This window comes from Protopterus annectens, chromosome 10.part0, assembly GCF_019279795.1.
Source record: "Protopterus annectens isolate FY-2018-M chromosome 10.part0, PAN1.0, whole genome shotgun sequence".
Lineage (NCBI taxonomy): Eukaryota > Metazoa > Chordata > Ceratodontiformes > Protopteridae > Protopterus > Protopterus annectens.
The window spans coordinates 1,048,604,995-1,048,621,666 of record NC_056744.1 but is presented as its reverse complement, the minus strand read 5'-3'; positions in this window follow the sequence as shown (position 1 = coordinate 1,048,621,666).

Here is a 16,672-nt window from a genome sequence, read left to right as displayed (position 1 = left end):
TATTACTGCTGCACAGGTTAAAACAGCACTGTCCAAGGTCAAGAATACAGCTTGTACTGGACCTGACAATATCCCTGACGGTGTTCTGGATGATCTGCAGAGTGAACTGGCACTTCACTTGTGTGCCCTGTTCAATCACAGCCTCACCTCATGCTTTGTCCCTACTAAATGATGCACTGCTACAGTCATCCCTCTCTACAAAGGAGGAGTGACTACAGACCCTGGGAACTATTGCCCCATTAGCCTGATGAGTCTGATATACAAAGCTATGGAATGCATTATCATGGACCTGATAAACAAGGATATAAGGAATCCCCAAACTCTGGATCCCACAGAGATTGGTTTTGTGAAGGGTAGATCATGCCTGTTCAACCTAGTCAACTTCTTTGAGTTAGTCACTAAAGCTGTGGATGAAGGCAAGGTAGTTCATACAGCCTACCTTGATCTGGCCAAGACCTTCGATACCATTCCCTACTCAGGAATCATAGAAAAATTAACTAAGCTAGACATCAACCCCTATATCACTAGGTGGGTTACAAACTGGCTCACAGATAGGATCCACAGTGTGAAAGTAGATGACTCCAAGTCGGACTGCCGTCCAGTCACGAGTGGTATCCCACAGGGTTCAGTCCTGGGTCCTCTCCTGTTTGGTATCTACTTCTCTGAAGTCCAGGCCAAGATGAAGGGACTCTGGCTGACAAAGTTTGCAGACAATTGCAAGTTGGGAGCCATTATTAACTACCCAAGTGATGTTGACATCCTACAGAAAGGCCTCACTGAGACCAACGACTGGTGTCAGTACCATGGCCTTAAGCTCAATGCCAAAAAAAGTGTTGTCATCCCCTTTGGGAAAAACCAAGTTCCCATGAACTACCACATCAATGGTAGTCCACTGAACATAGAAGGTGTTATAAGAGATCTGGGAACACAGGTTGACAGCAACCTCTCTTTGGACCACCACACTGCCACTGTAGTCAGAAAGTCCTTCTATGTGGCACATCTCATTACTAAGGGTTTTGCATCCAGGAAAGGTCATTGTCTCCCTCTACTCTTCTCTCATTAGGTCAGTCACTGAGTAGAATGCCCCATTTGGCATGTACCTCACTAGACACCTGCAACAACTGGAGAGGCTGCAAAACTACCTCACAAGGAGGATCCTAGGCCTTAAACACTTGTCCTATATGGACAGACTCAAAAATCTCCAACTATTCTCTGTCTCATATCACCTTCTTTGAGGCGATCTCTGCTTGACTTGCAAAGTCATGTCTGCCCAGCTCTGTTAGAAATGCTACATCTAAAGAAATCCCAATCCCTCCGCACCACATGCTCCAGGGAACTCAACCTCATTACCACAATCAAGAGAACATGTTGGAGGGACAGGTTCATAACACAGAGACTGCCCATGGTATGGAATAGACTTCCCATACATGTCAAGCAGAGCACCTCACTGGCCCTCTTCAAGAGAAATCTTGATGAGTGGATGGGAAATAGAAAATAAACCCCAGGGATCACTCCAATGGCTCTACACAACAGAGGCACTGGAAACTAAGGTAGGGTGGCATGATGCCAGGATAATCCTATGGGCTAGGCTTGTAAATGCTCCAGGGCCATTAGCCTAGTACACACCTATGAACCTATGTAACTTCTAACGTGCCAGCTTAGCACTAGCTTACATCCCAAAAAATGGAAAGTACTGCAGTGTTGGAAATGTAACCTTAAAGACCTTCAAACCCAAGAAAAACTCATTATTTTGAGAATATGCAAAGGAAATATCCATATCTTACTCTGTTCATTAAAACTGATATACCTAGTTACATTGTATCAAAAATACCCATTCCTTATATCTGAGTGATCACTCTTTTGTTATCTTCAGCATTATTTCCACAGTCCCAAACCACAACCCATTTCTTTTCCCTTAAGATCTAGAACACAAGTGAAAATAACTATTCAAAATCACACTTAAGAAATAAAAACTGAACTGCCATATTCCAGTGCAAAAATACCAATTCTTTAATCAATCTCAATTCATCCATACTAACTCATACAAAATTCCCTGAAACAAATGTATTTCTACTGATGAAAAGATGGTAGAAACAATTCCAAAGCAAATCAGTAAAAGAAGTGAAACATTGTTGAGTTCATTTCCCCATTTGGTATATACATAACCAGGCACATCCAACATCCAGAATGTCCACAGAGGTTCCTCATTTAAAGAATTCAAGGTGGAAGTAATGTCTATTGCAGACTACCTCAAAGCCCTATTACTGTATTCTGTCTTCTACAGGCTGTTGAGGGAAGATCTATGCTTGGTTTACAAGAACCCTGTTGGACTTCCTACATATCTGCAAAACTTAAAGCACCAGAATTACCCATTCTAAAGATTTAAATCTTGCCAGAGGCTACCTATTCTCCAGAACAGCCCCCCTTTTATGCAAAGTCCAATTCAAGTGTAACTTGGACAACTGGATATGGAACAGGAAATTCATCCCTGGTTTGGCACCTGTGTCTCAGGTGGGCACATGTATCCTATAATGGTTCATCTCTCAGGCCTCTGCTTGTAAATGTTTCATCTCCCAAGCCCCTTTTTACACTTATCAAGGGTACCAGAACTTGTCAGAAATTTGGGATGCATGGTTGTTCTTAAAAAGGTATTTTTGTATGCATTTATTGATTTATTCATTTCATTTGTTAACTGGAATAGTTCAATTGAATTTAGAGACCCCTTCCAGTAGAGAGAAAAGCACCTATAAAAAGACACATTTAAATAAATTGTGGCATGCGGATATATTTGAACATGTTTACAGTTCTATAATAGAAGCAATTATTTACATACACTGTAGGAACAGTAGAGGAAATGCAATATAGCTTTTATAATAAAAAAATATTCTTTTTCAGTTTCACTCTAAATATATATGAAGTAGTACCAGATCAGGATAAGGTGTTTTGTAAGATACATATTTGTATAATGTAAAGAGAGAGAAATATCAGTTGTGTTTTTAGACAAGATAAATACGTTTGATTCCAGTGAATTACATTAATTATTGCAACACTCCTTCACCATATCTCTCAGCCTGTAAGAGCAAGTAATCTGGACAAATGCACAAATGATGGAGGGTCAAATGCCTACAAATAGGGGCACGTTTTAAATATTGCTCTTTCAAATTTAGAAAGTTGATAGAAAAACTTAGAAAGTTGATAGAATAACAGGTTATGCATTAGCATGCATTTTCTGAAGGCTATAAAATCTGAAACTCAAATTTTTGCCATTATTTTCTGACTTCAGTCATACTTCCGCGGTGGTGCAACGGTAGCATTTTTGCCTCACAGCAAGAGGCTCTCCTGTTCGATGCTTGGGTTGGGAATGCCTTCTGTGTGGAGTCTGCATGTCCGCCTCGCGGTCGAGTGGGCATTCGAAAGACATGCGTTGAATGGGCATGCCTTCTTTAAAGGTTGGGCATCGGGCTGGCAACTCAATACCATAAAAAACAACTACCAATCATTAGCAGACTGGAGTTCAGCTGTGGCGACCCCTAACCAGGAAAAGCCGAAAGACAAACAACAACAACAACATTTTCTGACTTCAATCATCAATGATTTGCTAGTGATTTGCCAGAAAACAACAATTTTATGAGAAACAGACCCAAAATATGATGCAAAAATCTGGAAATTCTGTAAAGTTCTGTACAGTTGAGAGGTATGTCCTTCACCATCACTTTGTTCTTTTCCTATATCGGAATTTGTTTCCCAGCTGGAAACATACTGTTATTATTTCCCTTCCAAAATGTACTTATCTCAAGTTCCTTAGAGACTTCAGATCTATTCCCATTCTTGCCACTCACAGTAAAATGCATAAAAGATGAAACACATTCAAATCAGTTCCAACATATACAACAGGGATATAGTTCAGGTTCCAACATGGATTATGATTTAGAAAGAGAATCTATGCTAACTTATGAACAATAAAAGACAATAGTCTTGTAAATATGGACATGGGCAACCTGAATGATGTAGTCCTTATTGACATAATCAAATCAATTGTAGTCCATACACTCATTTGTGGTGTCCATGTCAACTCAGGCCTAAGCATTAAAGCTGCTGATTGTTTCAAAAACTTTCTAATTCAGATTCTTCTGAGTAAAAATGGTAAAAAACATATCCATTCCTGTCTCTTTGAAGTTTTTGTCCATTTCAATAAGTTCAGTACCTTCAATCTTTCAATAATGCTATATACTGATGATATGTTCATCTAGCATTCTAGCCTACTACACTTCACCATGAAACTTCAACTTGCACTGAACCTTACCAGTTGGCTACTCAATCACAAACATCTATTTAACTTAACAGAGTCTATGGCAATGGTCACTGGTACAAATCAAATTAATCTCATAAAACATACTAAGTGTTGTTGTCATGTGCACTGTTAGCATATTATACAGATGTTTTGGTCATTATGTCATCTGCATTGCAGATCACCTTCCCTGAAAACTATTGTATTTTTAACAAACCTAGGAATCTAGCTTTGCATATCTCTGCTATTCCCATTTCTCACAATGTAAGTAAAATCTAAGGTTAACATGATGCTTGTTGGGCTTGGATGTTTTTTTCACCAGAAGATAAAAATACAAATGATAAACATATTCTTTTGGCAAAACTGTAATACCAATTCCAAATCATTGCAGTAATTTCTACAAAGAACTTCTTCGCACTTCAAACAACTTTCAATAGATTGGCTTCTCTTGTCCCTGTTAGAAAAAAACACAATTCTGTCCATTCTGCAGCCTGTTGGCTTCTTTTTTGCACATGCTAGGTGGTCTACTATTTAAACTTCATAAACAAGACTCTTTTCAATTCCAAACAGAAAGGCTGTCTTCAGAACCTTAAAGAGTAATTTTCAGTCTTCACCCAAGAGGGCCCATATACCTAGAGGAGCTTCCATCAAATTATGATAGAGTGACAACATTTTTTTGCCTTTTTTCCTAAACTGTAGGAATCTCTATCACAAATAATTAATGCTTTTCCTTATATATAACTGAAACAGAAACTCCAATGCTTCTGCTCTCAGCATGTGTCACTTGAAAACTTCAGTCTCCCATAGTCTGTCTAACTTCTCTGCACATTCTGTCAGCTATAATTCTACAAATATCAGATCTCATCTTAAAACGTCTGGAATCCTATTTCAACCATTCTGGCCTTAGATTTCTTGCTTAAATATTAAACCACATTTGTAATGTCATTTCTTACCTTATTCCTCTAGGTTTAACCCTGTCTCAAACTCTTTTACTTTCCCATAAAATGACTCTGTACATCATCTTTGTCATCATTATCATCATCAAACCTCTCTTTCATTTCATACTTGGGGTCAGCATATTTCATCAACTGATGTCACCTCTGTCAATTCAGTGCTACTCTCTTACCTTCTTTGATACACATGCCTGAATGCCACAGGTACACCCTCTCACAAGGCATCCATCTCTTTGTCTGATGCCCTCATTTCTTCTTGTCTTCTTTCTGTCCCTTCCACATCATCTTCTGCTTTCCTGCGCATGTGCCAGCATTACTATAATCTGTTCTGTTTGACCTTCTCTACAAACAGAGCTATTGAGATTCTTCAAAGATGTCATTGTTTCTTCAAATGGCCCACAGTGTACATCCTACCTTCCATCTTAGGCACACCATCTTCATCACCTCTAGCTTCCTCAACTGTTCTGACTTCACTGCCCAGGCTTCTGTACTATACAGAAGTATTTCTCATACTACTGTTTTGTATACCTCAATTCTCAACTTCAGACAAAGATAGAGTGAGGATCTTCCCAAAAATATACAAGTTGTTTCCACCACAAGTTCACCAAGAAAAAATTTACTGGAGTTGTGGGCAGTAGCATCGACTCCAAATGGTGACAATATGGGAAGGTTTGTGTAGACTATCTCTTTACGCATCAGCTATGGTGTGCACTATCCTCTAATAGGTCCTGTAATAGGAAATATTTATCAGTGCTAACCACTTGTATGTTTTCTTTATATAATATATTCTGTCAAATATTTTACTTGGTTATGTACGTAGACACTGTGGCCTCCATTTTATATTCCAGTACACATAATGTACAATTCTTGATGTAGGATAATGACTGTTTCATAGATATGAAACATTTGATTAAACTTTTTCATATTCCATTGTACTTGGCACAAAGGCAATGCCAGAAATACATCCTTCTGATCAGTACATTAGACCAGTTAACAAATGCAAATGAACCAATAAATAATACCACAGCTTACTTCATCAGTAGGTGACAGTGACGTCAATGAGCTGGATGACAGTGGAGATGGATAGCTCCCCCACACATCAATCAAACATACAGATTCCATTTCAGCTAAGTAGAGGAAAGGTAGCAATGTCTAGTACTGACCTATGTATCAAGGCAGTATTGAAGTATCAGGGACATATAAAATACAATCCACAGAGTATAGGTGATATAATGATATAACCAGTGCAGGCTATGTGACACAGTGGGTGGTCTTCGACATTATTTATCAGAAATCACTACATAACAACATAAGCAGAAATTATAACATGGGTCAGTCTTCTTCATTTGTATAGGTGACAGAGGATATAATACACAATTGTAAGGAAAATAAACGCAGAGAAGATAAAAGAATATATCCAAGTGGCTTTGGAAGACCAGCCATCACTACTGCCATAAGGGTATCTGCAGGTTGTTCCACAAGTTGTTCCATGTGGTCTGTCACACAGTGTACTCTATATCATTCTTTAGCATTATCCTCACAGTGATCCACACAGTGTCCCCCCAGGTGTTATTCAGGATGTTCTGTTACATGATGTCACAAAGTACAGTTACTTCAGTGGCTGGAAGTCCTCCATATCAGGATCATCTGTTATAGCCAGGGTAGGTGACAGTCATTAGAGTATCACACTGCATCATGTGTCATGGTGGGGAGTGGGTTGTAGCTGTGTGTGATGATGATGATGATGATGATGATGCAGTGTCATAGGACTGGTCAAAATGAATGTAACATGGATTCCTAACACACAAGCTGTTTCTGCAGCTACACACACTGCATCTTCACATTAACTAGTCTCTCTCTCTCTCTTTCTCTACCCTGACTTGCCATATAGATCTAGTATTTGGTTGAATCCTTCTGAGATAGCAGACATTAGAGGCCATGTTGACCATATATGGCATCAAGAATCTCTTGCACTCATGTTGGTGATTTCCACTGCCTTCATGCATGGTGCTAGTGATGGCAATGAAGTCACAGATGGCACTTGGGGCAGCAGACTAGGATTAAATGATAATCTCTCACTTTTGCACATTTGCCTTCATGGTCCCTGTACTTCTTGGAATATGCTGTGGAAGAAAACTTACAGAGTAGCTCATAAATGGTAGAAAGTAAATATAAGACACAGCGATGTAAAACAGAATGCAGTGAGCTTTTTCCTTCTTATTTTTATTCTTTCATGTTTTATTTATTTAATCACATTTTGCTAACTGAGTTGGCAGAACTCATTTAAAGGGGATCCAGGGAGAAAGCTTCCAACAATAGCTATAACACACTTATTCACAAACTTGGCAATTTCTTTACAAAACTTCATTTAGCTATGCTGGCATATGTTACACAAGCACGGTCTAATCTCCCTGGCACAATGGCACTACCTCATATCATCACAGTTCCCCACATTGACTGCTGATGTCATCTACTATAGGTTCACCTGCAGTCTTATAGATATCATACTTGTGCTGTGGTGCTTGTGTAATGCGCTGAGTTCTGTAGCCTGTGTATGTAGATAAGCAGGGGTTCAGTTCTCACTGTAGTCAACTGGGTAGGTGTGTGTGTGTGTGTGTGTGTGTGTGTGTGTGTGTAGCTAACCTAACAACCAACTGTGTATCCTGCAGTCATCACCCAATCTCATAAATTGACAGTATTTCATTACTTGCACCTGCTTACAAATACATTTCAGACAGTCCACCCAACTTCTTCTCTCCAACATGCACTGCTATTGTCATCCACTAAAAGTTGACCTGCAGCCATGCAAAAGAAAGACTTGTGTCATGGCACTTGCATAAAGTACTGAGTTCTGTAGTCTATGTACTTAGATAGGTAGGGGTTCTGTTTTCATTGCAGTCAACTATGTAAATGGGTATCTAGCCAGTAAAGCAAGTGTGTATCCTGCAGTTACTACCCAAATCCCATACATAAACAGTATTTTGATACTTGCACCTGTCTACATATCCATTTTAGGCAGGCCTCCCAACAACTTCTCTCCATAATGATCTTCTCTCTGTCATGCACTGCTGATAAAATCCACTATAAGTTGACCTGCAGCCATGTAAAACTCAGACTTGCATTGTGGCGCTTGCGTAAAGTACTGAGTTTTGTAGTATGTGCACTTAGGTAGGTGCTCTGTTCTCAGTGCAGTTAACTTGGAGTGTGTGTGCGTGTGTGTGTGTGTGTGTGTGTGTGTGCGTGTGTGTGTGTGTGTGTGTGTGTGTGTGTGTGAGTGTGTGTGTGTGTGTGTGTGTGTGTGTGTGTGTGTGTGTGTGTGTGTGTGTGTGTGTGTGTGCATGTGTGTGTGTGTGTCTCTCTCTAGTCAGCAGAGTACGCATGGTATTCTACAGTTATGTTTTCAATGACATGGTTTGCCAGTATTTTGATACTTTCACAGGCCTACACATCCATTTCATGCAGCCCTCACAAACTTTTGTCTCACACATGGCCTGCAGATGTCATCTAGTATAAGTGGATCTGCACACGTATAAAAGTCACACTTGTGCTGTAGCATTTTTGTAATGCACTGTGTTCTGTATCTTGTCCATTTAGGTAAGTAGTGGTTCTGTTTTCACTGCAGTCACTTTTGTGGGTGTGTGTGTGTGTGTGTGTGTGTGTGTGTGTGTGTGTGTGTGTGTGTGTGTGTGTGCACTGTTACTTGACATTGCAGAGAGCATTTTACACCAGCATGTGGGACACTGTTATTACCATATGCTCAACAGATAATGCGGATGTCATTGGTTATATCAGATTATTGTATATGTAGTCATGCCACCACGGCATGATCAGACACTAGCCTGGAGATGAGGCTGATGTCAACTCATCTGATACCAGACAAATTACAGTGACATGTCTTTTACTCTATACATATACATCATGCCATGGTTTGTAGGTCCTGTGTACAAAAGGCTGATGAGTGTGTGTGAGTAAGAAAGGAAAGCAAGTAAGCGGAAGCATGTAACTGTTGTGTGTGTGTCTGTAGGGGTCCTCCATGTGAAAGTGGTGTGTGACAGTCTGCATGAACACAGTCAAGCTCAATGCTAGCTCTACATCTTGGTATGTCAGACAAGTGTGGGCCATTCATGATAGAGTTGGCAGTTGATCATTGTCACCCCTAAGCATGAGAACTGGCTCTGCTAGGAGTTGCACTGGCACCTCCACACCCAAGGTCAGATGCAGTGCTGCTACTTGAACATGACTGATATCTGCTGGACTTGATCCCTTCACAGGAATGCCCAGGACCATGACCCCATGAAGTACCATGTCTGCGTGTGGGCAGCACACTCACTGATGGAGGTGTGGAAGCATTACCACGATGGGAGCATGATCAGGCATGGCCATATTGGCTATCAGCAGATATTGTGGTTGACCTATGCCCACGAGGATGCCATGGCCTTCCCTGCAGACATTCCAGCATAGACACTGCTTGTTCCATCACAGACACTCCTCATTCCAATGTATCATTTTTCTGATCCAGTGAATCTGAAACATGGTGGAGGCAGGCATGCATGTCAGCCTGTGCCACATCTACAACCCTGAGCATTTGTCTGGAGTGCCTTTCTGAACATGCTTGTACTTCCATGATGGCCCTAAACATGTGTTGAGTGACATGGGAAGAGACACCTCCACCAGGTGCAGAAGGGACAGCAGGCCCCCTCCAAGCATCTCTATCAACCCTCCTGTGTGGCACCTCACCCACACTTTGGCTATGGTCAGAATCAACAGGTTCTGAAGCCACAGTGACCACACTTCCCTGATCAATGTCCTCATCCTCCACCTGTCCAATATCTGTTGGCTCAGTGGACCGGGTATGTGTAGGCCTACTGGTTGTATCCAGGAAAAATTAAGAGGGTGGCTGGATGTCAACTTCTTTGTCAGATTAAACATCTGCACCCCAAGGCTGCCTCAGTTTGGCTACCATCATCATCAGTATCTGCTGAGACACTGAGATCAGGTGTCACACTCTCATGATCACCTGTGATAAAAAGAATGAAACACAGGACTACATTAATACCTGCAAAACTATGGTGCAATATATGCTAAACAACTAACAGTGCTGCCACTATTACAGACAGTACAGAAATACACAGAACAGGCCTTAAATGACACATTATGATATTCCTTTAAATTGATCTGCAGTATTGACATCAATTTATTTTGCTTACTATTTGCAGGTGGCATATCTTGGTGGACTCCTGATGGTCCTGAAAGAAGTTAAGCAAGAGGTAAGGGCAACATCATCACATTTAACAGTAAGACAGGGGTGATACATGTACTCCTCTAAATCTGTATTAACTCTACTTTCAGCAAGAACGTGGCTGACAACTCCAAACTAAGCTTATAACTGTAACAATCTTCAACCCCCCCTAAAAAAGACATGTGACACAAAAGTAACATTTATGTCAATTGTTTTACAATACAACAGTGCTCAACTTGTCATATAACAAATCCTACATGGAAGTTCCTCTTGGGTCTCAGAAGGAGTGGCACCCACATCAAGGACATACTGTGGCCCACTCTTCTGTGAGCTTTTATGCTGGAGGATATTTACCAGGAACCCTTCACTAGGAGTAAGATGTGGTTCTGTAGTAGGCCCTACCCTCGTTACCATTTGTTCATGGGCAACTGCAGCTGCAGGCTTCAGTGCAGTGATAATCATGTCAGTGGTTCTGTGGGTATACCTGTTCATAGGTACAGTTGTGGTCACCCACAGAATTTATGTTGTCAAAAATCTGCTGCCATAATTGCAGCCTGTGCCCCATATTGGACCAACTCTTTCCCAGCAGAAATGTCCCATGCTGGCGGACAGCATCAAGATTTATGTTGTTCTCTGCATCACAGAATGGGGGTCTCTGCTTCACTGACATTATTTGTGTCTAAAACACAACAGAGTGATAATATACACAAGTATCAACATAACTACACAGTAACTATTTCCAGATAAAACAGTAAAGATAGCCCATCAGTATTACCCACTGGAAAAACATAAAGCAGTCTACAGTTGTGAAATACAAACAACAGGCAGGATGCAAAACAAGGAGAGTAGCAAGAGCAACATATCCTTGTTTGTGCCATAGCAGTAACACAACTATGCTTCCTTCACCAAAAGAACAGTCAATTCTAGTTTGTGACATAACAGTAACTCTTCTTTGCTCCCCCATCCACAAAACAACAGACAAATAAACAATTGTGCTAATAAAACATCTTTGTAATCCTAAAAGTACTTCCAAATGACCTGTCCCTGAAACATTTTCACCTATATATCACAAAGCATTCTTTTTCCATGTATTGTCAATCATGCATACCTATAAAATGGCTTGACAAACAAGGCCATGCCATCAGTAAATGTTTAACTAACTAACTAATGCATATAGATAAAAGTGTAAAAGCCATTGCTTTGCATTATTCATAAATATATTTCAGCATATGCATTATGTTGGTAACAAAATGGAAGCATACCTACTGGAGTGCAACACTCCTCTGAGAAGATATCTTGTGAAGAAATACATTTCTGTGAAGTCCTGCAAACATGTAGCAAGTGCCCTCACCATCAGTTTGGCTAGCTAAACATTTGCCTTTTTGTAAGTAGATTATTAATGGATTGCATCTGTCTTAGCCTGTGTTTCAGAGATGCTAATTACAGCATAATCAGATGAATTGCATACTAATCAACCAATCTGGTAGAGCTATTCAACAAGTTATAAAGCATCCATGCAGACTCCATGCTGTTTTTTTCCCTGCAGATTTCAAAAGTTGTAGAGTACAGACACTGAGAATCTACACAGACATAATGTTAGGAGCTGCTACTGCTTTAATCCATTTGTATGTTCTAGTGGCTGGGGCAATGCTGCTACTGCTGCCAATAGGTCTAGGCCAAGATGGAGAAGAGTTCTGAGGCCATATTGAACTTATTACAACATACACAACATGGGCACTGTAGAGTGCTAAGGGTGGACAGGGACACACTAGAGGAACTCTGCGACCTCTACTGACCTCAACTCAGAGCTAGAGCTTTGACCTCCCCATGTATTGGCTGTGTACAGCTTGCATCACAGTCATCTCTGAACTAACACTGTGTCAACTGCTACATTTAAAAGGTAAGTCCTGAACATGTATTATTTTGTATAATAATATTATGGCATGTGCTTGTATTTCATCACTTGGTACAGTAAGGAAGTAAAATATGGGAGATTTTTACAGACATTAATGTAACATGTGACAGTAAACAGTTATTTGACCTGTATGTGTCCATTAAGAACTAGTAGGCTTCAGGCATCAAAGATTGACACATTTGTACCTCTGCAAAGTAGTGATGATCACTGCATGCCCTCAGTTTAGCACCATATGCTTGCAATGGGAAATCATTACAGAGAGAAGTTAGAAAGTAATGAGACACATTGCAATTTTAGGCTTCACAACCTGCACAAGATCAAACAGGCAAGATGCAAAACAAGGAGAGTAACCAGAGCAACATATCCTTGTTTGTGCCATAACAGTAGCTCAGCTTGAGTTCCGCCCTTGAAAGAAAAGTATATCCTTGCATGTGCTGTAACAGGAACTCACCTTTGCCCCCCTCCCAAAAAAAAAAGAGCAGTCCATGCTTGTTTGTGCCATCTAGCCTAACCTTAAATTGTTGGCAACTGCATATCGTAGTATTCCCAGTTAATGTCCCCATGCATTTTAAGGTAAATTATACAGACTGGCTTGACACTGCATGTCTCTGAGTACTGGCCAGATAACTGATGAATGATCAAGAAATACAGAAAGGTAAGACAGAACTGTACATTTACAAGAAATAATCATAACAGGTTGTGGGATCAGAACGTGCACTAAATCAAAATATATTAAATATAATAAATGTACATTTTTTTTTTGTAGAAAGAGAGGAATATTGGGAAGGGATGTAGGTATATCTTAGTCAGGTAAGTTGGGTAGTTGAGAAAGCAATGCCACACAGACAGAATACACAAGACAAGACACAGGGACATTGAAGGACACAAGAGGTGGGTGAACACCTTGTTTGGAGAGAGGGTGGGGAAATTGAGGTCCCATGCATGTCAAGCTTGTTGACAGTGAGATTCTAGTCCTCACCCAGTGGACTGCCATCATGTCACCTCACTGCACGGCTGACTGCAGTGCCCAATGTCTGCTTCTCCTTCAGGTATTATGAACCAGGATGGACAGCAGGGACTCCATCGGGCATAGGCATGCATCCACAGTGTGGTACACAATCCTATGCACCATCACTGACAGTTCTTCTCCGGAGATAAATTCACCACCTCCACCACTGCTCATGGAAGAAGCCAAAGGCCTATCCTCTAAGGCAGAAGAGTCCTAGTAGTGCAGGGGCAGCAGAAGAGTGCTACCAGGTCATGCACCAGAAGTGCTGAGTAGTGGCTGTAGTGGTTGGAGTTGGGGCAGGAGGATCCTGTGGGACAAGCGTACCCTGCTGTGCTGTGGGGAAAATGAAATAAAAAAAAATTGTAAGTAGATTATTAATGGATTGCATCTGTCTTAGCCTGTGTTTCAGAGATGCTAATTACAGCATAATCAGATGAATTGCATACTAATCAACCAATCTGGTAGAGCTATTCAACAAGTTATAAAGCATCCATGCAGACTCCATGCTGTTTTTTCCCTGCAGATTTCAAAAGTTGTAGAGTACAGACACTGAGAATCTACACAGACATAATGTAGGAGCTGCTACTGCTTTAATCCATTTGTATGTTCTAGTGGCTGGGGCAATGCTGCTACTGCTGCCAATAGGTCTAGGCCAAGACGAAGAGTTCTGAGGCCACATTGAACTTATTACAACATACACAACATGGACATTGTAGAGTGCTAAGGGTGGACAGGGACACACTAGAGGAACTCTGCGACCTCTACTGACCTCAACTCAGAGCTAGAGCTTTGACCTCCCCATGTATTGGCTGTGTAGAGCTTGCATCACAGTCATCCCTGAACTAACACTGTGTCAACTGCTACATTTAGAAGGTAAGTCCTGAACATGTATTATTTTGTATAATAATATTATGGCATGTGCTTGTATTTCATCACTTGGTACACTAAGGAAGTAAAATAAGGGAGATTTTTACAGACATTAATGTAACATGTGACAGTAAACAGTTATTTGACTTGTATGTGTCCATTAAGAACTAGTAGGCTTCAGGCATCAAATATTGACACATCTGTACCTCTGCAAAGTAGTGATGATCACTGCATGCCCTCAGTTTAGCACCATATGCTTGCAATGGGAAATCATTACAGAGAGAAGTTAGAAAGTAATGAGACACATTGCAATTTTAGGCTTCACAACCTGCACAAGATCAAACAGGCAAGATGCAAAACAAGGAGAGTAACCAGAGCAACATATCCTTGTTTGTGCCATAACAGTAGCTCAGCTTGAGTTCCGCCCTTGAAAGAAAAGTATACCCTTGCATGTGCTGTAACAGGAACTCACCTTTGCCCCCCTCCCAAAAAAAAAGAGCAGTCCATGCTTGTTTGTGCCATCTAGCCTAACCTTAAATTGTTGGCAACTGCATATCGTAGTATTCTCAGTTAATGTCCCCATGCATTTTAAGGTAAATTATACAGACTGGCTTGCACACTGCATGTCTCTGAGTACTGGCCAGATAACTGATGAATGATCAAGAAACACAGAAAGGTAAGACAGAACTGTACATTTACAAGAAATAATCATAACAGGTTGTGGGATCAGAACGTGCACTAAATCAAAATATATTAAATATAATAAATGTACATTTTTTTTTGTAGAAAGAGAGGAATATTGGGAAGGGATGTAGGTATATCTTAGTCAGGTAAGTTGGGTAGTTGAGAAAGCAATGCCACACAGACAGAATATACAAGACAAGACACAGGGACATTGAAGGACACAAGAGGTGGGTGAACACCTTGTTTGGAGAGAGGGTGGGGAAATTGAGGTCCCATGCATGTCAAGCTTGTTGACAGTGAGATTCTAGTCCTCACCCAGTGGACTGCCATCATGTCACCTCACTGCACGGCTGACTGCAGTGCCCAATGTCTGCTTCCCCTTCAGGTATTATGAACCAGGATGGACAGCAGGGACTCCATCAGGCATAGGCATGCACCCACAGTGTGGTACACAATCCTATGCACCATCACTGACAGTTCTTCTCCAGAGATAAATTCACCACCTCCACCACTGCTCATGGAAGAAGCCAAAGGCCTATCCTCTAAGGCAGAAGAGTCCTAGTAGTGCAGGGGCAGCAGAAGAGTGCTACCAGGTCATGTACCAGAAGTGCTGAGTAGTGGCTGTAGTGGTTGGAGTTGGGGCAGGAGGATCCTGTGGGACAAGCGTACCCCGCTGTGCTGTGGGGAAAATGAAATAAAAAAAATGAATATAAGAGTTGGGGTGAAAGAAAAAAATGGAGAACATTAATAGCTTCATATGTGACATATAAAGCATTATGACAATTATTTGACCCTATTCTGTTACTTTTATTGTAAGCATTGCAATCTCCTAACACATTTCTTCATTGCTTTTAAAACTGTCTGGTTCCTATGAGATGCATACTATACTACAGATTGCAGCCAGCAATCCTTGATGTGTGCATATATTACACATATGTATGTTCTGATTATACTGATTACAGCCTACAATGGGCCATCTGTGTCACTGGTATAGAGAACTGAAGCTATATTGCAATAATGATGAAAACCTAACAGCTCTGTATATTTAGAAAGTGTGTTTTTTGAAACCACAACCATTGACTACTCTCTAATACTGTACTATTATTTTGTCCTACAGACTACTCTATGCATACTTTCCTTTTACAGATTAGAGATGCATGCTCAATGTTCTTTAAGCATATGAACTGTTACTTTGTGCTACAGACTAAGGCTTGCATACTTTCTTTTACAGTTGAGATATGCATGCACAATTTGATACAGCTGTGTTAAGTACCAACTAAGCTTTCCTTAACTTTTAATGTTACAATAACAGGACTGTTCTGATGCATACATACCACATGATTCTCACATCCCTGACAAATGCACGGCATGGGACCTTACATTTGATGCTTCCTCTGAGGCAGTTGAGGAAAAAAAAAAAAACAGAACAGAATACCATTAGGAATGTCAGTCTTGATGATATTCAGCTTTTAAATCTTACAGTTATTCACTGTATTTGATATTACACATCTGTGGGGTGTCTATCATACTAAATTGACCGATCGATTGGTCAAGGTTATACTGGTTTCTCTTCAGAGGTTATCAAAATGATGTCAGCATTGTTTATGAGAGTGGGGATACCTGTAGCACTGGTCAAAGCCCTGGCAATACTATTCCAAGCTTCAGACTTGTATTCTGAGCCTGAATAGTCCTGCTGCAGGAACCAGTGCCAGTGCTC